The 17009-nt window shown below is 41.4% G+C and overlaps 1 protein-coding gene across 2 annotated transcripts in view; it reads right to left on the minus strand.

Annotated features, from left to right (window-relative positions):
- LOC128706538 (acid ceramidase) overlaps nucleotides 1-17009 on the minus strand; it is a 130179-nt gene that overhangs the window by 57236 nt on the left and 55934 nt on the right. The window lies entirely within an intron of this gene.

Consider the following 17009-nt stretch of genomic DNA (forward strand, 5'->3'; position numbering starts at 1 on the left):
TTTCTTTTTTTGGGTCGCCCTGCCTCAGTGGGAAATGGCCAACATGTTGAAAAAAAATGTATGGCACTTCATCTCATTTCTGGATATTAACTATGGCCTCCAGGAGGAATACTAGAGATGCTGGAGGTGCCAAAAAAGAATGTTTGATGGAACTGAAGAGTGTGTTTATTTGAATGTGATTCATAGTGATGCACAACAGCACATATGATGTCTTATTCTGTATGAAGAAATCAAGCATAAAACAATAATATCACACAGTCTGCCTAGTAGGGTTATTGAGGCTAAAACCTTGGGTATTTTCAAATTTAGGTTGGAGAAATAAGTGAGTGAGAGGGGTTGGATTTGAGTGGGACTTGCACGTGAGTTAATAGAATTATAAAAGCTTATTGCTTGGGTAATGAAAATTGGGTTAGGCAAATATTTTGCTAGTGGGATGGATTGTGAAGGACCTGTCTAGCGTGGGCCAACAGGCCTGCTGCAGTGTTCCTCCTTTCTTATGTTCTTACCTTTATTGAAGACTCTCGCTGGTGTATGGAAGCTGGGAGGAGTGGAGAGGGTTAGCGTGATGTTCCGCCACAAATGTTTGCACCTCACTCCACTTTGCACAAATGTCCTTAATCTTTGAAGATGGCACCTTCCCTCTCTCTTTCTCCTCCTCTGAAGCAATTTCCTCAGCTGGTGTATGTAAAAACATAAAGCAGGAATACTGCAGCAGGCCTGTTGGCCCATACTAGGCAGGTCCTTCACAAACCATCCCATAACAGAATCGTATTTGCCCAACCCAATTTTCAATGCTTTCCAAGCAATAAGCTTTGATAATTCTATTCACTCATGAGCAAGTCCCACTCAAATCAAATCATGTGTATGGGGAAGTACCTTGGCTGGTGTGTTCTTTCTTGAATTCTATCATGTCTATCGCCTTCTTTACCAAAGGGCTGGCACTAGGAGCTTTCTTTTGACCCATGGTGGCTTATTTAGCAGTTGCAAGCACTAAAATGAATGGAATACAGTGGACCCCCGGTTATCGGCCGCTTCTCTTAATGGCCAACTCGGTGATCAGCTGGTTTTTCAGCGTCCGGTTATCGACCGTTAATTTGGTGATCGGTCATTTGGGACAAGTCCGTCCGCCGGCTGGGGCTGCTTGAGAGTCAGTTTGGCTATCTCTCTCGGTGGCTGAGGAAGCTTCTGCTCATACATCCAAACATTGTAGTTCATGTTATTTTTGCAGTGCAACTGTGAAATAAGTAACCATGGCTCCAAAGAAAGTTCCTGTGGTAAAGAAAGTGAGAAACCCCATGGAATTTAAGTGAGAAGTGATCGAAAAGTTTGAGAGTGGTATGAGGGTGCTGGAATTTGCCAGGATGAACAGCAATAATAAATGAACAATTACATCCATCCTCGCAAAGAAAGAACAAATCAAGGGCTGGGATGGAGGGATATTGTTAGCCGGCTTGACATCATGAATGGTAATGGGATCAACCCTATTATCTGCCTCAGTGCTGGGGGCAATGATGTAGGCAAGCGCAGAAGTGGGGATTTAGTTAGAAGGTACAGGACAGCAATAGATATAATTAGGAAGGAGGGGGAGGACCCTGTTATATGTGGCATTTTGCCAAGAAGGGGTGTTAGAAATGAATGGTTGTCCTGAGCAACTGGTATTAATGTTGGCTGGACAAACACTAAGGATAATGCAGTACTATTCATCGACAACTGGGACCACTTCTATGGCCGAAATGACATGCATGCCAGGGATGGGGTTCACTTATCCAGGGCAGGTGTGGGTTTTCTTGCTAGCTCAGTTGAGGGTGTTGTTAGGACTTTAAACTAGGACTAGTTAGAGGTATGGGTTCAGAAATGGAAAATAAAGAGTGTTGAAATATGGATTTAGGCTTTGAAATTATAAATCTTAACAATAACGAGGACAGTAATAGGTACAGTGGGCCCTCGCATACCGTTGGCATCACATAACGTTAAATCCGCATACTGATACATTTTATCGCTAAAATTTTGCCCCGCATACCGCTAAAAAACTCGCTCAACGCAATTCGTCCGAGGCGCGTCTAATGTGCGGCCTGAGCCAGCCTCACATGTTCCGCCGGTGGCATTGTTTACCAGCCAGCCTCCGCGGTAACATCCAAGCATACAATCGGAACATTTCATATTATTACAGCATTTTTGGTGATTTCATCTGCAAAATAAGTGACCATGGGCCCCAAGAAAGCTTCTAGTGCCAACCCTACAGGAATAAGGGTGAGAATTACTATAGAGATGAAGAAAGAGATCATTGCTCAGTATGAAAGCGGAGTACGTGTCTCCAAGCTGGCCAGGTTGTATAGTAAACCCCAATCAACCATCGCTACTATTGTGTCCAAGAAAACGGCAATCAAGGAAGCTGTTCTTGCCAAAGGTGCAACTGTGTTTTCGAAACAGAGATCGCAAGTGATAGAAGATGTTGAGAGACTCTTACTGGTGTGGATAAACGAAAAACAGATAGCAGGAGATGGAATCTCTCAAGCGATCATAAGTGAAAAGGCTAGGAAGTTGCATCAGGATTTAATTAGAAAAATGCCTGCAACTAGTGATGATGTGAATGAATTTAAGGCCAGCAAAGGTTGGTTTGAGAGATTTAAGAAGCGTAGTGGCATACATAGTGTGATAAGGCATGGTGAGGCTGCTAGTTCAGACTACAAAGCAGCTGAAAAATATGTGCAGGAATTCAAGGAGTACAGACAGTGAAGGACTGAAACCTGAACTAGTTTAATTGCAACAAAACAGGTCTGTTTTGGAAGAAAATGCCAAGCAGGACCTACATTACTCAGGAGGAAAAGGCACTCCCAGGACATAAGCCTATGAAAGACAGGCTTACTCTTCTCATGTGTGCCAATGCTAGTGGTGATTGCAAAGTGAAGCCTTTATTAGTGTATCACTCTGAAACTCCCAGAGCGTTCAGGCAAAAGAATATCCTCAAGGCTAATTTGTGTGTGCTGTGGAGGGCAAACAGTAAGGCATGGGTCACTAGGGACTTTTTCTATGACTGGTTACATCAATCATTTGCCCCCAATGTGAAAAATTACCTAACTGAAAAGAAATTAGACCTTAAGTGCCTCCTGGTGTTAGACAATGCCCCTGGTCATCCTACAGACTTGGCAGAGCGACTTTGTGGGGACATGAGCTTCATTAAGGTCAAGTTTTTGCCTCCTAATACCACTCCTCTCCTGCAGCCCATGGACCAGCAGGTTATTGCAAACTTCAAAAAACTGTACACAAAAGCTCTGCTTGAAAGGTGCTTTGTAGTGACCTCAGAAACTCAATTGACTCTAAGAGAGTTTTGGAGAGAGCACTTTAATATCCTCAATTGTGTAAACCTTATAAGTAAGACTTGGGAGGGAGTGACTAAGAGGACCTTGAACTCTGCCTGGAAAAAACTGTGGCCAGAATGTGTAGACCAAAGGGATTTTGAAGGATTTGAGGCTAACCCTGAGAGGCGTATGCCAGTTGAGGAATCAATTGTGGCATTGGGGAAGTCCTTGGGGTTGGAGGTTAGTGGGGAGGATGTGGAAGAGTTTGTGGAGGAGGACAATGAAGAACTAACCACTGATGAGCTGATAGATCATCTTCAACAGCATGAGGCCACACCTGAGGAAACTGCTTCGGAGGAGGGGAGAGAGAAATTGAAGTAGTTACCTACTTCATAGATTAAGGAAATCTGTGCAATGTGGCTTCAAGTGCAAACCTTTATGGATGAAAATCACCCTCAGACAGCTGTTGCAAGCAGTGTTGGCAACCTGTACACTAACAATGTTGTGAACCACTTTAGGAAAGTCATAAAGGAATGAGAGGTACAGGCCTCTATGGACAAATATGTTGTGCGACAGAAGTCCAGTGACTCTGAAGCTGGTCCTAGTGGCATTAAAAGAAGAAGGGAAGCAACCCCGGAAAAGGACTTGACACCTCAAGTCCTAATGGAAGGGGATTCCCCTTCTAAACACTAACACCATCAACACTCTCCCCTCCTCCCATCCCATCAATCACCACCAGATCTTCAATAAAGGTAAGTGTCATGTAACTGTGCATGTTTTCTTCAGTTTGTGTGTATTAAAATTAATATTTCATGTGGTAAAAAAATTTTTTTTTCATACTTTTGGGTGTCAGGAACGGATTAATTTGATTTCCATTATTTCTTACGGGGAAAATTTATTCGCATAACGATAATTTCGCATAACATTGAGCTCTCAGGAACGGATTAATAGCGTTATGCGAGGGGTCCACTGTATAGTGGAATAACAGAAAGGAGCAGAAAGGGTAAAGAGAGAGGACTGTCCTTAAATATATCTTACACAAATAGTCATAGTGCTAGGAATAAGATGGACGAGTTGAGATTAGTTGCTAGTGCAGGTAACATTGATGTATTTGCCTTAACCGAGAAGTGGTTCAATACGAAAAATCGGGACATGCCTGCTGAATGTCACATACAGGGTTTTAAATTGTTCCAAGTAGACAGAAGTATCGGGAAGGAGGGTGGGGTGGCACTGTATGTCCGAGATTGCTTGAACTGCTGCATAAAAACGGGTATAAAATCTGAAAAAACACATACAGTCTCTCTCTGGATAGAATTTTCAGAGAGGCATGAAAAATTTATTTTAGGTGATGATATACCATCCCCAAAACTTAGATAGGGACCAAGGGAGACTACTATGGGAGGAAAGTGTTAAGGCCACAATGCACGATAATTCTAGGGGACTTAAACTTTAGTCAGATTGATTGGAATTTCTTGACTGAGAATTTAGAATCTAACGATTTCTTAGAAGCAGTTCAGGACTATTTTTTGAAGCAGTTTGTGACAGAACCTACAAGGGGAAATAACCTGCTTCAATTGGTTCTGGCAAACAAGGAAACCCTTGTTAATAATTTAGAAATTACAGAGGAACTCAGCACAAGCAACATTTAGCATTGAATGGAAGCATGATAGTAGGGATAACTCAGTAACGGTCCCAGAATTTCGCTTAGCAGATTACAATGGGCTTTAGTTAGTTAGTTTAATATGTTTATTATGCACCCCATACCCATCCTGTGGGTGGTAGTCAAAAGATTACAGAGGTACATAATGGGTCCAGGGACTGGGCCTCAAAGTTTTGATAGCTGAGCAAGTTACAGAGGTAATGAATTCACAATTTACAAAGGTAATGAACTCACAATTTACAAAGGTAATGAACTCCAGGTAGGTCTAGTCACAATCATGACAAGTTACAAAGGTATTTACAGATTAGAGAGGTACAATGGCTTAGAGAACACTTATCATCTGTTGACTGGGATAACAAAGAGAGCTATCAATATGAGAGTTTTCTGAACACTATACATGCTGCCCAAAGAACATTTATCCCGTAGAAAGAAATTAGATCGAATAGAAATGACCCAAAATGGATGAATAATAGGCTCAAATATCTTTTAGGGCAGAAGAAAGAAATTTATAGGTGTATCAAAAGAGGTGAGGGTCTTATGATTCAGTATATTGACATTAAGAGGGACGTTAAAAAGGGGATAAGAAAAGCTAAATGGGACTATGAAATTAAAGTTGCTAGGGATTCAAAAATCTAACCCTAAAAGTTTTTCCAGGTGTATAAAACAAAAGTTAGAGATAAGATAGGTCCCCTTAAAAATAACTATGGAGTTCTTACTGACAAAGACAATGAAATGTCTTTTCTCTAATTATTTTCTCTCAGTTTTCACTCAGGAAGACACTAATAATATCCCAATAATTAGGTTTTTTAGTGGGCCTGAAAAATATAAATTATGTAATATCACAGTCACTAGCGAAATAGTTATCAAACAGATAGACCGTTTGAAGCAAGATAAATCTCCCAGTCCTGATGAGCTTTTGTCAAGGGTTCTTAAGGAATGCAAAATGGAACTCTGTGAACCTTTAACTATTATTTTTATTTATCTTTTCAAACAGGTGTCGTGTCTGATATGTGGAAGATGGCCAATGTAATTCCTATTTTTAAAGCAGGGGACAAGTTCTTACCATCAAATTACCGCACAATAAGCCTAACCTCAATTGCAGGCAAATAACTAGTCAATTATAGCTGATAATATAAGAAGCCATCTCGATAGGAATAATTTGATTAACGATACTCAACATGGATTCACAAGGGGCCGTTCCTGCCTAACTAATTTATTAACTTTCTTCAGTAAGGCTTTTAAGGCCGTTGATCAGGATAAAGAATTTGATATTGTTTATTTAGATTTTAGTAAGGCTTTTGATAATGTACCACATCAGAGACTGTTAAGAAAGTGGCTGCTCATGGCATTGGGGGAAAAGTGCTGTCATGGAGCAAGTCATGGCTCACTAATAGGAAGCAGAGTGTGTGTATAAATGGGGTTAAATCTGAGTGGGGATCTGTAACAAGTGGCATTCCACAGGGATCAGTTTTGGGCCCATTGTTGTTTATAATATGTATAAATGACCTTGACAAGGGAATTACTAGTGATATAAGCAAATTTGCTGATGACATGAAGACAGGTAAGATTATCGATTCAGACGTTGATGTCTTGGAACTTCAGGAATATTTGGACAAACTCAATTCGTGGTCAGAAAAGTGGCAGATGCAGTTCAATGTAGATAAATGCAAAGTTCTAAAGCTTGGAAATGTTCATAACCCTAGCACCTACCAGCTTAATGAACAATGTTGAACTTAGCCGTAAAGAATGCGAAAAGGATTTGGGGGTTATGGTATGCAGCAACCTTAAACCAAGACAGCAGTGCCTAGGCATGCATAATAAGGCAAATAGATTGCTGGGATTTATATCAAGAAGCATTAGCAACTGAAGTCCAGCAGTTATACTACAGCTTTATACGTCATAAGGCCTCACCTAGATTATGCAGCTCAGTTCTGGTCTCCATTTTACAGAATGGATATAAATTCCTTAGAAAACTTTCAGCGGCGAATGACAAAATTAATTCACTGCATTAGAAATCTTCCATATGAAGAAAGATTGAAGTCCCTTAACCCTTTGACTGTTTTCGACGTATAAATACGTCTTACGAGCCTATGTTTCTGACGTATATATACTCAATAATTCTAGCGGCTTCAAATCAAGTGGGAGAAAGCTGGTAGGCCCACATGTGAGAGAATGGGTCTGTGTGGTCAGTGTGCACCACATAAAAAAAATCCTGCAGCACACATTGCGTAATGAGAAGAAAAAAACTGATCGTTTTTTTTTAATAAAACGCCGACTTTGAGGTGTATTTTCGTATAGTATTATCGTTGTATTCGCGTTTTCATGGTCTTAGGTGATAAAATGGAAAACATATTACAGAAATAGAGATGATTTTCATTACTTTTACGATGAAAACGACCTTGAAACTGAACTCAAAGTAGCGGAAATGTTCGATTTTTACCAATGTTCAAGAGTAAATAAATCACACCACACGTCAAATACACGTCAACTGGGGAGTCTAATATTCTTTCACTAGTGCACTGATATTATTTATACCATTTTTACAATAATGCAGTCGTCTGCATAACAGTAAATTTTGTATTTTTTTGTATGAATAAAAAATAAAAATAGAAAGCAATAATAATATAAGAGGGGCCTAGAGATGTGACTAATGAACAGAGCATATGTTATTTTAGTGCCACGAATGTCTACCTTGTTTATTCTGGACCCTATTTTGAAATTGGCATCTTTTTTATTTTGCGTGAAATTGGCCAAATTGCCAATTTCTGACCACCATATTGGGTAGTCCAAATTAGTAAATGGGAGGTTTCTTGTACTCAGCTGATAGATAAAAGGGAGTTCTAAAGAAATAGCTATGAGTTTGGTCAACTGGAACAATGGAATTGGCTGAAAATAGGGCTCAAAGTCGGCGAAATCGCCGATACGCATATGTCGCCGAGACCGCTAACTTCGCGGGAGCATAATTCCACGAGTTTTCGACCAAATTTCGAACTTTTGGTGTCATTACCGTCGGGAAAAGATTCTCTATCATTTCATAAGAAAAAATAATTTTTTTTTTTCAAAAATTGAGCGACATAGAATGACAGTTTCAGAGAGGGGCCTGAAACAGTCAAAGGGTTAAATTACATTCACTTGTAAGACAAAGAATGAGGGGAGGCATGATCGAAGTGTACAAGTGGAAGATGAGTATTAATAAAGGGGATATAAATAAGGTCTTGAGGATCTCTCTCCAAGATAGAACCTGCAATAATGGATTCAAATTAGACAAGTTTAGATTTAGGAAGGATATAGGAAAGTATTGGTTTGGAAATAGGGTAGTTGACGAGTGGAACAATCTGCCTAGTAGGGTTGAGACTAAGACCTTGGGTCATTTCAAATTTAGGTTGGATAAATACAAGAGTGAGAGGGGTTAGATTTGAGTGGGACTTGCACATGAGTTAATAGAATTATCAAAGCTTATTCCTTGGGTAGAACTGAAAATTGAGTTTGGCAAATATTCGGTTAGTGGGAAGGATTGTGAAGGACCTGCCAAGTATGGGCTAACAGGCCTGTTGCAGTGTTCTCCTTTCTTAAGAATGCTAATGTTGTAAAAAGGAGTAACTTTTCTAACTAAACAAAAGCCACCAATAATGGAAGACATGGAAAAGTTATTATTGTGGATTAAGGAAAAACAATTAGTGGGAGACAGTGTTGTGGAGTCAATCATTTGTGAGAAGGCAAGGCAGGTGCATGAGGATCTTGTAAAGAAAATGCCTCAAACAAGCACTGCAGTCTGTGAATTTAGAGCCAGCAAAGGATGGTTTGATAGATTTAATCCTTTGACTGTCGCGGCCGTATATATACGTCTTACGAGGTACCGTGTTTGATGTATATATATATATGTCAGCGTGCCAGTGTCAGCGTGCCTCGTTGTGCTCCCGGTTTTCTGGTGTTTTCACGGTCGCTCTTACGTGCTAGAACTTTAATTTGTGTCATCAATCCTATACGATATATCCCTCTAGCGCCTGGAACCAATCTTGGGCGGAAAACATTATATACTGAGTCAAAAAAGGAGAATTAGTGTGCACTACCTAGCAGAGTTTACTGCCAGAGGGGAATCATAGGCCTGTGTCCCGTTTGAAAAAAATAATAATAATTGAACTTTGTGTCAGAGGAAAGAAAGTCTCCCTGAAAGCATTGAGTATACATAGTGTATAGTGTATACTACAGTGGCTCCCTAGTATATTGATGATAAAGGCTAAAGTGTCATTTGAAACAAGGTGAATTTGTAAATGAAGTGATAAGCCTATAGAGGCAGGTGCCAGAAGTCGCCAGAAACTTACCACAGGTCAGCTGTTTTTAATAATCTTCCTGGCCTGCTAGTGTACTCGCATATAATCTAGTGATACCAGTGAATAGCAGATACAGTGTTGTAGTAGCAACTAACCAGTATTATAATGGTACTTAGTGGAGTGGAGTGACTTTCATTAGTTTCTTTTTCTTGAAATACCAGACGTTACTGTGAATTTCATATAACCTGTAGTTACCAGCGGTCACAATATACACAACGAGAAGCAATTATTACTACAGAAAAAGCGCCCTTCCTCCAAAATTTGCACCAGTCAACTATAGTGATAATATAGCATTTATTGTGGTGGAGACGGAAAAAAAAAATAGAGAAGCTAGATACAGCGATTGATAAACAAGGGTGGAGGCTCGACCGTTCGTCATTGTAGGAGTGCCAGCAGTCACCGGCTCTTCAACACGCAAGTTATACTTTTGTATCAATCAAATCACATATTACTCGGGTAGATAATTTCCAGTAGATCCTTCATGTGTTAGCTCAAATCACCGACCAGTATGGTTTAAATAAGTGACCCACTGATCAGATCAGATAGACTGGTCCGAACCCTTGACTGGTCCGAACCCTTGACTGGTCCGAACCCTGGACTGGTTTCAAACGGTTTCGTCGTGCACCACCTAGCAGGTTATTAATAGAATATTCAAGAGGTTGCTAGTAGAATTGCAGTAAATCAACCATTCAAATCATTATGAAGCTGTGTGTAGTCTGTGGTCAGTCAAACAAACGGGCTTCCACATGCATAAATTGTCATTTCTGTGGAAATTGGTGTCACGCCCCTTGTGCAGATATCCAAGAACTAGCTACAAGCAGTATTAAAACAGGGAAGTGTTTTTGGGTATGCCCAAATGAGATAAATCTGTGGACTAAAATCACAAGGGTATTAAAAGAGGTCAACATCAAAGCTGCTTTCATAGAAAACCTGGAAGCTTTCTACAACAGATGGGAACATAAAAAGTCCGGGCTGAATGGTACTGCCCTTGATACTGGCCATGTAGTCAGAAACTGTAAGGCTGGAGATGATGTCCTGGTAGTCAGTAAATGGGGGGCTGATAGTGCTGTCCTGGGAGACAGTAATGGGGAAGCTGGAGGTGCTGTCCTGGGAGACAGTAATGGTGAAGCTGGAGGTGCTGTCCTGGGAGACAGTAATGGTGAAGCTGGAGATGCTGTCCTGGGAGACAGTAATGGGGAAGCTGGAGATGCTGTCCTGGGAGACAGTAATGGTGAAGCTGGAGATTTTGTCCAGGTAGTCGGGAATTATACGCAGGAAGGAATACATATAAATGACCTCATAGGGGACAGGAGCCATAGTAGGGAAACAAGTGTAGTCAAAGATAAGATAAAACCAATATTGCAAACTAGAAATACCGCAGGAAATAGCAAACAAGAGGACTCCACTAGCAATAGTGAGGATATATTACCAAAAACAACTGGTGGGAGCTCCATTGTTGGTGCTAGGGAGGATAGAAGTAAGACAGGGAAACATGCACCAACAGGGAATACAGTCACAGAAACCCAAGGCAAACGGAAACCAAGCCTGTGCACATACTATGCACTCGGTATCTGCTGGCATGGGAAATCTGGAAAAACAGATGGGACGTGCAACTATGACCACCCTAGGAAATGCCATGCCCATATGACAACAGGAAAATGCAAACTCCCTTCCTGTAAGCTTTTTCACCCTGAACTGTGTACCTCTTCAGTACAGGAAAGACTGTGCTATAACTTAAATTGCCAGGCATACCATCTAAAGGGGACAAAAAGATACAAAACATCCAGGCCATGGGAAAACCTGGGTAGCCACAGCCACTCAAGAGGGAGAGGTTTTTTAGTGCCAGGAAGGAAAAAAAACTGGCAGGAAATGGCAGAAATCGTACACCAAATCCAGTCATTCCTGGAGTGGAACCACAGTCGATGGCCTCCACTCCAAACCAACAGATACAGATACTAATGCCGGAAAAAAAATCCCCCCCAGTACCAACAATACCACCAGTCCGATAACATTCTTCTTTGCAAATATACAGGGTCTAAAGCCAGCAACAAACAACAAAATACCTTTCATCCGTGGACTGCTTGCAGAGGCAAAGGCAATGTTCGCGGCTTTCACTGAGACCCACATAAAGGATCACTTGGACAACGAAATATGGATCCCAGGTTACAACCTATACAGATGTGACAGAGTGAACAGGCAAAAGGGGGGGGTTGGCCTGTACATTGCAGAGTCACTTGTTTGCACAGAACTGCTAAATGCCTCAAATGATGTAGTGGAAGTTTTAGCAGTAAAGGTCGAGAACCAAAACCTAGTCATTGTGATAGTCTACAAGCCTCCGGATGCAACATCCCAGCAATTCCAGGAACAGCTGTTAAAAATTGACCACTGTCTGGAAAACCTTCCAGCTCCTGCACCCAACATCTTGCTCCTGGGGGATTTCAACTTAAGGCACCTAAAATGGAGGAATATAGCAAATAATATTGTTGCAGTAATAACACCAGGAGGCAGCTCTGATGAAAACTCACACTCACGCGAGCTTTTAAATCTCTGCACAAAATTCAATTTAAACCAGCAAATAATAGAGCCTACTAGACTGGAGATTACACTAGACCTCATCTTCACTAACAATGATGATCTGATAAGAAATATCACCATATCAAAAACAATATACTCAGATCACAACATAATTGAGGTTCAGTCATGTATGCGCGGAGCCCCAGACCGACATAATGAGATTAGTCACGAGGGAGCATTCACCAAATTCAACTTCAATAACAAAAACATAAAGTGGGACCAAGTAAACCAAGTCCTAACCGATATAAGCTGGGAAGATATACTAAGCAACACAGACCCCAACTTATGCCTAGAACAGATTAACTCGGTGGCACTCGATGTATGCACAAGGCTTATTCCTCTAAGAAAAAGGAGGAGTAGATGTAAAACAGAAAGAGACAGGCGCTCCCTTTACAGGGGACGGAAAAGAATAACAGAGCGGCTAAAAGAGGTCAATATATCTGAAATGCGTAGGGAGACACTGGTCAGAGAAATAGCAAGCATCGAACTTAAGCTAAAAGAATCCTTTAGGAGTCAGGAATCGCGGGAAGAACTAAAAGCCATAAATGAAATCGAAAGAAACCCAAAGTATTTCTTCTCCTATGCCAAATCAAAATCGAGAACAACGTCCAGTATTGGGCCCCTACTTAAACAAGATGGGTCCTACACAGATGACAGCAAGGAAATGAGTGAGCTACTCAAGTCCCAATATGACTCAGTTTTTAGCAAGCCGCTAACCAGACTGAGAGTCGAAGATCAAAATGAATTTTTTATGAGAGAGCCACAAAATTTGATTAACACAAGCCTATCCGATGTTATCCTGACGCCAAATGACTTCGAACAGGCGATAAATGACATGCCTATGCACTCTGCCCCAGGGCCAGACTCATGGAACTCTGTGTTCATCAAGAACTGCAAGAAGCCCCTATCACGAGCCTTTTCCATCCTATGGAGAGGGAGCATGGACACGGGGGTCGTCCCACAGTTACTAAAAACAACAGACATAGCCCCACTCCACAAAGGGGGCAGTAAAGCAACAGCAAAGAACTACAGACCAATAGCACTAACATCCCATATCATAAAAATCTTTGAAAGGGTCCTAAGAAGCAAGATCACCACACATCTAGAAACCCATCAGTTACACAACCCAGGGCAACATGGGTTTAGAACAGGTCGCTCCTGTCTGTCTCAACTATTGGACCACTACGACAAGGTCCTAAATGCACTAGAAGACAAAAAGAATGCAGATGTAATATATACAGACTTTGCAAAAACCTTCGACAAGTGTGACCATGGCGTAATAGCGCACAAAATGCGTGCTAAAGGAATAACAGGAAAAGTCGGTCGATGGATCTATAATTTCCTCACTAACAGAACACAGAGAGTAGTCGTCAACAGAGTAAAGTCCGAGGCAGCTACGGTGAAAAGCTCTGTTCCACAAGGCACAGTACTCGCTCCCATCTTGTTCCTCATCCTTATATCCGACATAGACAAGGATGTCAGCCACAGCACCGTGTCTTCCTTTGCAGATGACACCCGAATCTGCATGACAGTGTCTTCCATTGCAGACACTGCAAAGCTCCAGGCAGACATCAACCAAATCTTTCAGTGGGCTGCAGAAAACAATATGAAGTTCAACGATGAGAAATTTCAATTACTCAGATATGGTAAACATGAGGAAATTAAATCTTCATCAGAGTACAAAACAAATTCTGGCCACAAAATAGAGCGAAACACCAACGTCAAAGACCTGGGAGTGATCATGTCGGAGGATCTCACCTTCAAGGACCATAACATTGTATCAATCGCATCTGCTAGAAAAATGACAGGATGGATAATGAGAACCTTCAAAACTAGGGAGGATAAGCCCATGATGACACTCTTCAGGTCACTTGTTCTATCTAGGCTGGAATATTGCTGCACACTAACAGCACCTTTCAAGGCAGGTGAAATTGCCGACCTAGAAAATGTACAGAGAACTTTCACGGCGCGCATAACGGAGATAAAACACCTCAATTATTGGGAGCGCTTGAGGTTCTTAAACCTGTATTCCCTGGAACGCAGGAGGGAGAGATACATGATTATATACACCTGGAAAATCCTAGAGGGACTAGTACCGAACTTGCACACGAAAATCACTCACTACGAAAGCAAAAGACTTGGCAGACGATGCACCATCCCCCCAATGAAAAGCAGGGGTATCACTAGCACGTTAAGAGACCATACAATAAGTGTCAGGGGCCCGAGACTGTTCAACTGCCTCCCAGCACACATAAGGGGGATTACCAACAGACCCCTGGCAGTCTTCAAGCTGGCACTGGACAAGCACCTAAAGTCAGTTCCGGATCAGCCGGGCTGTGGCTCGTATGTTGGTTTGCGTGCAGCCAGCAGCAACAGCCTGGTTGATCAGGCTCTGATCCACCAGGAGGCCTGGTCTCAGACCGGGCCGCGGGGGCGTTGACCCCCGGAACTCTCTCCAGGTAAACTCCAGGTAAACTCATAAATTCTAGCGGCTTCAAATCAAGCAGGAGAAAGCTGGTAGGCCCACATGTGAGAGAATGGGTCTGTGTGGTCAGTGTGCACCATATAAAAAAAATCCTGCAGCACGCAGTGCATAATGAGAAAAAAAAAACTCCAACCGTTTTTTTTAATTAAACTGCCAACTTTGTGGTCTATTTTCGTATAGTATTTATGGTTGTATTCTCGTTTTCTTGGTCTCATTTGATAGAATGGATAACATATTATAGAAATAGAGGTGATTTTGATTGATTTTACTATAAAAAGAGCCTAATGGAGCTCAAAGCAGGGGAAATGTTTGATTTTTGCCAATGTTCAAAAGTAAACAAATGATGTCATTGTCCAATAAATGTCCAACTAGCCATTCTAATATGCAGTCATGAATGGGTTGATGTTATTTATACAATTATTACAGTACTGCAGTAGTCTGCATAATAGTAAGTCTTCTATTTTTTGTTTGAATAAAAATTCAAAATAGAAAGCAAGAGTAATATCAGAGGGGCCTGGAGACATGACTGATGAACAAAGAAAATGATATTTTAGAGCCAGGAATGTCTGCATTGTTCATTCTGGACCTTATTTTGAAATTGTCATATTTTTTAGTTTTCATGAAATTGGCCAAATTGCAAATTTCTGACCACATTATTAGGTAGTTGAAATCGGTAAATGGGCAGTTTCTTGTACTCAATCGATAGAAAAAATGGAGTTCTAAAGAAATAGCTATGAGTTTGGGCGACTGGAACAATGGAATTAGCCGAAAATAGGGCTCAAAGTGAGCGAAATCGCCGATTTGTAAACAGCGCCGAGGTCGCTAACTTTGCGAGAGCATAATTCCGTCAGTTTTCCATCAAATTTCGTTTTTTTGGTGTCATTACAATCGGGAAAAGATTCTCTATCATTTCATAAGAAAAAATAATTTTTTTTTTTTTTAAATTTTGCGACACCAGGAGACACCTCAGGATTGGGGGTTGCGACAGTCAAAGGGTTAAGAAGCGTAGTGGCATACACAGCGTTGCAAGGCATGGTGAGGCTGCAAGTTCCGACAAATGTGCAGCTGAAAAGTATATTCATGAATTCCAGGACTATGTGAAGGCTGAAGGATTCGAACCCCAACAAGTGTTCAATTGTGATGAAACAGGCCTGATTTGGAAGAAAATGCCAAATAGAACCTACATTACCCAGGAGGAAAAGGCACTGCCAGGAGACAAGCCTATGAAAGACAGGCTTACTCTTTTTTTGTGTGGTAATGCTAGTGGGGATTTCAAAGTGAAGCCTTTACTCGTGTATCACTCAGAAAATCCCAGAGTGTTCAAGAAAAACAATGTCATGAAGAATAGATTGTGTGTGATGTGGAAGGCTAATCATAAGGCATGGGTCACAAGGCAAATTTTCAAAGAGTGGGTTAATGATGTGTTTGGCCCAAGTGTGAAACAATGCCTCCTGGAAAAGAAATTGCCACTCAAGTGCCTCCTGTTACTGGACAATGCTCCTGCACATCCTCCAGACTTACAAGATCAAGTGTTTAGGGACTTCAGTTTTATAAAAGTGAAGTTCTTGCCTCCTAACACCACTCCTCTCCTCTCCTCCAGTCCATGGACCAGCAGGTCATTTCTAACTTCAAAAAACTCTACACAAAAGCAGTGTTTCGAAAGTGCTTAGAAGTGACCTCGGACACTCAGTTGACCCTAAGAGAGTTCTGGAGGAATCACTTCACTACCCTCCACTGCATAAGCCTTATACGTAAGGCTTGGGAGGGAGTGACTTCCAGGACTTTGAACTCTGCTTGGAGAAAACTGTGGCCAAATTGTGTCCAAGAGAGGGATTTTCAAAGGTTTGAGGCTGGCCCTGACCCTGACCCTGTGGACTCTATTGTGGAACTAGGGAAGTCCCTGGGGTTGGAGGTGAATGGCGAGGATGTGGAAGAGTTGGAGGAGGACCAGAGGGAAGAGCTAACCACTGAAGAGCTTCAACTCAAACAGCAACAGACTGCAGCTGAGGAACTTGCTTCAGAGGAGGAAGAAGAGGGAGTGAAGGAGGTGCCTTCTTCATTGATTAAGGACATTTGTGCAAAGTGGAATGATGTGTAAAGTTTTGTTGAGAAGTACCACCCTGACAAAGCTGAAACAAGCCATATCTGCAACATGTTTAGTGACAAAACCCTGTCCCACTTCAGGGAAATCTTAGAGAGATACCAGAAACAAAACACTCTGGACAGTTATTTTGTGAGACAGGGTCCAGTGACTCTCAAGCTGGTCCTTGTGGCATTAAAAGACAAAGAAGGGAAGTAACCCCACAGAAGGCTTTGCTACCTAAAGTCTTTATGGAGGGGAATTCCCCTTCCAAACTCTAACTCCTCCCACTTTCCTCCTCCCTATCTTCCAGAAGCCAGCATTAGCTTTCAATGAAGGTCTCTAATATTTATATAATTGTTAAAAAAATTATTTTTTTTATGAATATTTTTGTCTGAAACGTATTAATTGTATTTACATTAATTCTTATGGGAAATATTATTTCGGTTTTTGGCCGACCCTCTGGAACGGATTATGGCCGATAACCAAGGGTCCACTGTACTACGAAATGTATCATATGAATGTGTGGAATCGTGCTCACTGGTTGATAAATAATGACACATTGACTGTAAGTGGTGTG

Source organism: Cherax quadricarinatus, chromosome 3 (assembly GCF_038502225.1).
Source record: "Cherax quadricarinatus isolate ZL_2023a chromosome 3, ASM3850222v1, whole genome shotgun sequence".
Classification (NCBI taxonomy): Eukaryota; Metazoa; Arthropoda; class Malacostraca; order Decapoda; family Parastacidae; genus Cherax; species Cherax quadricarinatus.